The sequence below is a fragment of the Microcaecilia unicolor genome, chromosome 1 (genome assembly GCF_901765095.1).
Source record: "Microcaecilia unicolor chromosome 1, aMicUni1.1, whole genome shotgun sequence".
Lineage (NCBI taxonomy): Eukaryota > Metazoa > Chordata > Amphibia > Gymnophiona > Siphonopidae > Microcaecilia > Microcaecilia unicolor.
Genome location: NC_044031.1, coordinates 223,788,931 through 223,798,038, shown reverse-complemented (window position 1 = coordinate 223,798,038; position 9,108 = coordinate 223,788,931).

Below are 9,108 nucleotides of genomic sequence, written 5' to 3'. Positions count from 1 at the left end.
GTAACCTGTCGCCCTCCCGCACTGAATTGATAACCATCGCTAAATACAGTGCCAGTACCCCCCCCCCCCCCCCCCCCCCCAAGGTCTTAAAAAACTCGTTCGTGTACCCATCTAAACCTGGAGCCTTGACATTCGGCAATGATTTAATTACTTGAAGTACTTCATCTACTTGCACCGGGGCTTCCAATTCCCTCTTCTGCTGCTCTGAGAGCACCGGCAGGCCTCTGTCAAACAAATATTTGTCTATATCCCCGGTCTGTACAGCAGCATCCTCCCTGTATAGCGATTCGTAATACTGGGCAAATCTATCCCTGATCTGAGCCAAGGATTGCAGTAGGGACCCTTTGTCGTCTTTCACTTTCAAAATTTGCCGGTCGGCCCTCATCTTTCGCAGTTTATTAGCCAATAACCTGCCCGGCTTGTTTGTATTTTCATAATAAATCTGTTTTAAATGGGCATGCACAAACTTCAAGCTCTCTTCATGCAACTCAGTCAGTTCCAATCTCACCTCCTGAAGCCTACGGTAGTCAGAGACAGAGCCTGTAACCCTGTATTTACTCTCCAGTATCCCCAGTCTCTCCATACATTGAACCAGATGCGCCTTGCGTGCCTTGGCCCTGCGACTTGCACACTTGATAAAATAACCACTGGCCACTGCTTTGAAGGCATCCCACACCACACCCAGAGAGGGGCCTGAGTCTATGTTGATATCAAAATATTCCTTCATAATTGGGACAAAGCCATCCACAATGCCTGGGTCTTGTAACATGCAATTATTGAGAGACCATCTTCTGTCTCGTACCTCCTCCCGAAGGGAGGGGATAACAGCCCAGACAGGTGCATGATCTGAAATTCAAATATGCCCAATAGAATAGTCCCCGCCCCCCGCTTAGCAGAGTCTTTTCAACAAATATATAGTCAAGTCTGGAATAGGACAAGTGCACCCGGGAATAGAAAGTATAATCTCTCCCTCTTGGGTTCCCCTGTCTCCACCCATCACAAAGTCCCAATCCATCCACCATGTTCTTCAGGGCCTGAGAGACTCTATTATCACTTGGAGCTGGGGGTGCTGACCTGTCGAGGCCGGGCTGCAGGGTCGCATTAAAATCTCCTACCACCAGCACCCTACCCCTAGCAAATGCCTGTAGGTCCCTCTGGAGACGCAGGAAAAAATGTTCCTGCCTCTCGTTGGGAGCATACACGCAGGCCAACGTACATTCCTCCTGCTCCAACATAACATGTACAAAAAGATAACGCCCCTCCACCTCTCACTTCTCATGCAGGATCTGGACCTGGACATCTTTATGGAACATGATGGCCACCCCTCTTTTCCGAGCTCCTTTCCCATCTGATGCACAACCCACCAAGGGATACAACTTGGAAGGCAGCAGCCCCTCATTCTTCCTACGAAGATGAGTTTCCTGCGAGAAGACCACCTGGGGGTGCATCAGACGGAGTTCTCTCCCCAAAGCATACCTCTTATAGGGAGAATTCAGCCCCTTTATGTTATAGGTCAATAGTTTTAAGTCCGCCATCTAAAGTTGTCCTTTCAGAACAAGCTATTGGAAAAATGTTTGGTCTAGTCCATAATCTCCCCTCCCCCCTCAGCCTAAACTATACCCACCCTCCCCACTTCCTATTCCCTCCCACATCCCTACTATCCCCTCTCCAACCCTCCCGTCCCACCACTTCAAGTTTGCGATAAATTCTAAAAAACATGGCACATGAATGAGATTGATTTCTGTCATGGCATACATAAAATTAATCCATTTGAAGACATTTCTCCAAGAGAAATGACACTCAACTATATAGATATAAATCCAAGAAGAAAACCACATGGGACTAGATTTACTAACAAATGAAGCCATATCATCACACATTTACTCCCCTGTATACTAAGCCGCGTTAGCGGCTGCCAGAGCACTAATGCCAACACAGCCCATTCACCCTGAATGGGCTGTGTCGGCATTGCCGCGTGGCAGCCATTTGAGTGGCTTAGTAAACGGGGTGGAGGGGTTAAGACACATTAACATGTATTGATTACTGATAGGTTCTATTTTATACAATGGGACTTATTTATGAATAACACACGTCAGCAGTGCTTGTGCACTTTATTAAATTCTTAGCCCAAATTATGTAACTATAAGTGAGAAACACAGATGTTGATTCAAGAAATTGAAAATGGAATTTGCAAATTATATTAAAAAGTATACAGGATGAATACAATACAATTTGAATATTAAGGAATAGCACATGCTTATGTTTTATAGTTTGTAAATAGCGTGATGCTCCACATACCATTTTATTATCTCGGTTTAATAAGGATGATGGCATAAAAAATCTTTATAATAGCATATGGCATAAGTGAATTTCTGTACTATACTGTGAATCCCAAGATGGGGTTATAATTTAATGTGACTAGTGATGCACATCCAGCAGATGTGTTCTTAGTAAAACAACACCTATTATCTCTCCTACTCAGAAAATAATGTCTGTACGTTAGCCATGCATGAATGGAATTCTTATAATCTTCTTACTTTAATATGTCCTAACATCTAAAGCTTAGGCAGACTAGTCAGATAACGAGTGATAAAATGCCCCATTCTAGCTAAATGTCAATCTTTATGGGTGTGAATATTCATGACTTACAAAATTGATAAATGGAATTGTATATGAGTGGAGGAGTAGCCTAATGGATGGCAATGGGCTGAGAGCCAGGAAAACCCAATTCAAATCTCCCTGCAGTTCCTTGTGATCTTGTAAAAGTTACTTACCCCTCCATTGCCTCAGGAGCAAGCTCAGAATATAAGCCCTCCAGGGACAGAGAAATACCTACAGTACCTGAATTTAAATTGCTTTAATGGCTTGCAGGCAAGATAAAATAAAGTATATTAAACTTAAATTATGCACTGTGTTAAAAAAAACTGTACAAAGCTTGTTTTCTGCATAACTGTCAAAACTTGACCAATTTCAATAAAATTTGGGGAAATATCACCTGACTAAATTTGCAGAAAGCCTACACTCACACCAGCCACCTTACCTAAATGATGTCACTTCACTACCTGATTCTTGCCACCACTTAGCAATTATCATCATGATACATGCAGATACCATTTTGCTTTAAATATAATCAGTTACCATGGTTTTCAGTCATCAGGATGTGATCCTTATTAAAAAAAAAAAATGTATCTAGAGAAAGGTTGAAACTCTGTTGCAAAGTTCCAGAAGAGAGGTGAAACAGGGTAAGTGTAGAATATGTTTTGAAGAAATTGCGAGAAACGGTCTCAACTGATTGCCCAGTCAGGAAGCGGTAGGGCCCGATCAGTTCGCTGTGAAGAAGACATTGCAACAGTTGAAGAACTAGGTAATGAAGTGACATCTTTAGGTGAGGTAGCCAACGTGAGCTTAGCCTTATTGAAAATTTATTCAGGATGATATATCCAAAATTATATTGAAATTGATTGTTTTGACAGTATCAAACATATAAAAGGCGAGTGGCGTACTCACTCACAAATGCGCAGTAGAGACTTCCCTCTCTGCCCGCCCCCGCATCAATAAGTGATGACGGGTTTGGGACAGAGCGGGAAGTCTCTACTGGTAAGTTCAATAAAGACAGTGCTCAGGCCGGGTGCAGGGGCGGCGGCGGCGACCCGTGGGGGGGCTCGGAACCCCCCCCCCATTCCAAAACTAGCCTGCTTGGACGGGCTCAACGGCTAGTTATGCATAAAACAAGCTTTGCATACATTTTTATGAAGCACAGGACCAATATTCAAAGGGGTTCTTTTACCAAGCTCTGGTACTAACTAACAGGCATGTACCGCAGCTAAAAGAGCTTACCGTGGGGAGTGCTAATGCATCCTGCTGTAATATCCTGATGTGCTTCTGCCACCCAAATGCTAAAAAATAAATTTTATTTTTTGGCCAAGAGGGGAGCGTATCTGGGATTTAGAGTGGATGTGTCTGCACTAATCAATTAGGGCAGCCACATTGCCATGTGCTAAGGTGGAGTGTGGATGCACAAAACTCAAAGTACTGGATTTCAGGCATACAGATTTTGATAAAATGGGGGAATACCTGAAGAAGGAGCTGTTGGAGTGGGAAGGCATAGGAGAAGTGGAAAATCAGTAGTCAAAACTAAAGGCTGCTATAAATATGGCAACTGATCTTTACGTGAGGAAAGTAAACAAAGCCAAGAGAAACAGGAAGCCCACATGGTTCTCCAAACAAGTAGCTGAAAAAAAATAAGAGCAAAAGAGGCTTTGTTCAAGAAATATAAAAGAACACAACGAGAGGATCACGGAAAAGATTATCAGATTAAACTCAAAGAAGCGAAGAAGGAAATAGGGCTATCGAAAGTGCGAGCAGAAGAAAAATGGCTAAAGATGTAAAAAGATTTGACAAGCCCTTTTTCAGATATATTGGAGAAAGGAGAAAAGATTGGAATGGAATTGTGAGACTGAAAGATAACGAGAATGGTTATGTGGAGAGTGATGAGGATAAAGCAAACGTACTAAACAATTACTTCTCTTCAGTATTCATGGAGGAAAATCCTGGAGAAGGACCGAGGTTGGCTGCCGAGGGACTATCTGGGAATGGAGTGGATATTGCGTTGTTTACGGAAGAAAGAGTTTATAAACAGCTGGAGAATCTGAAGGCGGACAAAGGTATGGGGCTGGATGGGATACATCCCATGATACTGAGGGAGCTCAGGGAGGTCCTTACGGGACCTCTTAAAGATTTATTTAATAGATCTTTAGAGACAGGAGAGGTTCCGCGAGATTGGAGACAAGCAGATGTGGTCCCTCTTCACAAAAGTGGAGACAGGGAAGAAATGGGAAACTACAGACTGGTAAGTCTCACGTCGGTGGTAGGAAAAATAATGGAGTCACTGCTAAAAGAAAGGATAATTATCTTTCTTGAAGCCAATGGGTTACAGGACCCGAGGCAACATGTCTTTACCAAAGGAAAATCCTGCCAAATCAATCTCATTGACTTTCTTTGACTGGGTGACAAAAGAAATGGATGAAGGATGTGCACTAGATGTAATCTACTTGGACTTCAGCAAAGCCTTTGATACGGTCCCTCACAGAAGACTCGTGAATAAGCTGAAAGGGCTGAATTTAGGACCGAAAGTGGTGAACTGGATAAGAAACTGGTTGACCGGCAGGTGGCAGAGGGTGGTAGTAAATGGAATTCGCTCGGAGGAAAGGAAGGTGAGCAGTGGAGTTCCTCAGGGGTCGGTGCTGGGTCCTATTCGGTTTAATATATTTATGAGAGATATTACTGAAGGGTTGGAAGGAAAGGTTTGCATTTTTGCGGATGAAATGAAGATAGCCAATAGAGTGGATATCCTGGATAGAGTAGAAATGATGAGAAGGGATCTCCAGAAGTTAGAAGAATGGTCAAGGGTCTGGCAGTTAAAATTTAATCTCAATTAAATATAAGGGGATAAATATAAAGCCCCAGAGTCTTATTATTTAACTAGTTACCATAAAGGACTCCAGAAAAATTGTTTTTAAATAATTGTATGAATTTCTCAACACAATTTATTTGTCTAACTTACACCATTCCGGGGACCACCAGGCAGTTTTATCTGCAACATGAGACCTCTTGTAACAGTGAGTGAGTAATATATTGCATTACATGTCCTTTCTCACTGTACTATATTGGTCACACGAAAAGGCAATTAAAACACAGATTAGCAGAGCATGTTAGTAATTTGAGGCATCAAAAGAAGGAAGCACCTTTAGTTGCTCATTGGATTGAACAAAATCACTCCATTGATCAGCTTCAATGTGTAGTACTGGTTCAAATCGCCCCCCCCCCCTAAAAGAGGAGGTGATGTTAGTGCACAACTTCTGGCGATTGAGCAACGATACATTTTCACATGGGATACGGTGGCCCCAAATGGCCTCAACCTGGAGGTGGAGTGGGTGTGAAGGACTGTCTCTTTAAATTTGGGTGGGCAGTACCAAAAAGGTCAGGTATTTAACCCCAGTAGAAATACTTAGAGAGAGAAAGTTACAGTGGCGGAAGTCTGATGTTCTGCCAGGACAGTGGTCCTGCTGGTAAGCAGCTGTTAACATTATTATTATCATGTATCTGAATATAGGGTAAATGATGATGTAGTTGAGCCTGTCAAGTTTGAATGCAGCTGATAAGTGAATGCAGCTGATAAGTATAAATTGGCACAATAAATTGTGTTGAGAAATTCATACAATTATACAAAACATTTTCTGGAGTCCTTTATGGTAACTAGTTAAAATTTAATGTCAAAAAGTATAGAATGATGCATTTCGGGTGTAGAAACCCAAAAGAGAGATACCGAATAGGAGGGAAGAGTTTGGTAAGCTCGACTCAGGAGAAAGACCTTGGGTTGTTGGTGTCCAAGGATCTGAAGGTGAAGAAACAATGTGACAAGGCCACAGCCGTGGCCAGAAGGATGCTAGGCTGCATCAAGAGGGGTATAACCAGCAGAAGAAAGGAGGTGTTGATGCCCTTCTACAAGTCATTGGTGAGGCCCCACTTGGACTATTGCGTTCAGTTTTGGAGGCTGTATCTTGCTAAAGATATAAAAAGATTGGAAGCAGTGCAAAGAAAAGCTACAAAAGTGGTTTGGGATTTCCGTTGCAAACCGTACAAGGAGAGACTTGCCGACCTGAAGATGAATACCTTGGAGGAAAGTAGAAACAGGGGTGACATGATACAGACATTCAAATATTTGAAAGGTATTAATCCGCAAATTAACCTTTTCTGGAGACGGGAAGATGGTAGAACTAGAGGACATGAATTAAGGTTGAAGGGGGGCAGACTTAGGAGTAATGTCAAGAAGTATTTTTTCACGGAAAGTGTGGTAGGTACGTGGAATGCCCTCCCGCAGGAAGAGGTGGAGATGAAAATGGTAATGGAATTCAAACATGCATGGGATAAACACAAAGGAATCCTGTTTAGAAGGAATGGATCTATGGAATCTTAGCGGTGATTGGGTGGTGACGCCAGTAATTGGAGAGTAAAACCAATGCTTGATGAACTTCTACAGTCTGCACCTTGATCGTGGCTGAATAGATATGGATGGGCTGGAGCGTAAATTTTAAGGAGCTTTGACCTTAGCTTCAGAAATTTTAGTACAGGAACACTGCTGGGCAGACATTTACGGTATGTGCACTGAGAAAGGCAGGGACAAATCAAACTCGGGTATACATTTAAAGTGGCACATACCATGTAAAATGAGTTTATCTTGTTGGGCAGACTGGATGGACTGTTCAGGTCTTTATCTGCTGTCATTTCATTTACTATGATTAGTGCATGATTAGCACTTGAGCACTTACCACTTATAAATTGGATGGCAGTAAGGGCCCATGCACTAAAAACAACATTAGCACATGGCCTTTATTGCCAATAAAAGAAAATTGGCCATTCTTTAGGTGTGGCAAAATGTGGCCTTAGTATATGAGAAAGACCCACATAAGTGTGTTCTAAGACTATTTTTTGCTGCAGCTTTGTAAAATGACCCCAAAGTCATTTAAACAGCCTGGAAAGGTTCCTGGCTGTTTAAATTGATGAGCCAAGGCTAACCGACAATATTCAATGGCAGTTAACTGGCCAGTGTTATTGAATATTACCGCTAAATGGCCAGCTGCTAACCAGAGGGATGGCCGGGCGTGAAGGAAGTGTGGAGCATTGCCCTAGCCAGTTAGCAGTGATATTCAGTCCACTAACTGGTTAGGAAAGTGCATAAAGTTAGGACAGAAAAATGCTAAATTTCAGGCTCATTTTCGAAAGAGAAGGGCATCCAAAAAGTGACACACAAGGCACATGGGCGTCCCTGTGAAAGAAGGTCGTCCAAATCCAATAATCGAAACAGGGCCATAAAGACGTCCTCAGCACGAGGACGCCTATCTATGGTCGTCCCCACAGGGGGCGTGTTATGGGCGGTGTTACAAGATGGGCACCTCCAACGTATAACGGCTAGTGAAATGGTTTTGAATGGCGGGAACATGGGCGTCCTTAGTTCCGACCATGACCGCAACCTTACTCTTGAGAACCAAGTAAACTCCGTAATGAAGAAAATGTTCTACTCAATGTGGAAACTTAAACGAATAAAACCTTTCTTCCCAAGGGAAACCTTTCGAAACCTAATACAATCAATGGTCCTAAGCCATGCAGATTACTGCAATGCTATCTATGCGGGATGTAAAGAACAACTCACAAAAAAACTCCAGACCGCCCAAAACACAGCCGCCAGGCTGATATTTGGTAAATCACACTTTGAAAGTGCTAAACCCCTCTGAGAAAAGCTGCACTGGCTTCCAATCAAAGAATGTATCATCTTCAAAATTTGTACCTTTGTCCAAAAAATTATCTATGGCGTAGTCCCAGGATACATGATCTACCAACCAGAAATAGAAGTGGATCATCACGTTCATACCTAAACTTACATTACCCAAATTGTAAAGGACTTAAATACAAATCAACTCACGCATCCAGCTTCTCCTACGTAAGTGCATAACTTTGGAATGGACTCTCAAAAGCTGTAAAAACAATCCACAACCATCTAAACTTCAGAAAATCACTGAAAACCAATCTCTTCAAAAAGGCTTACCCCACCGACACAACATAACTCACAACGCCCAGCAACACAGCACAACCAATGATCGTAATGGACAATATACAATCTTCATCCCCTTTCGACCTTCAAGGTGCCTGACACACACCTACCTCATTCAACCACTATACAACCTATATTTGTTATCATATTGTAAGCCACACTGAGCCCGCAAAAAGGTGGGAAAATGTGGGATACAAATGCAATAAATAAATAAATCTACTGATTGGTGAACGCCTTTACGATATTATGTAAGCCACATTGAGCCTGCAAATAGGTGGGAAAATGTGGGGTACAAATGTAACAAATAATAATAATAAATACTAAATGCACAGGTGGCTTACATGTTGGAGGAAGAGGGGAGGCACCGCAGGAGGTACTCACGCCCAAGAGTTTTCAAGCCCTGTCGCAGTTTCCTAGACCTCACTGATCTGCAGTGTCTCACTAGGTACCGCTTTGATAAGGCTGCCATTCAACACCTTTGTGACCAGCTGCAACCCCTG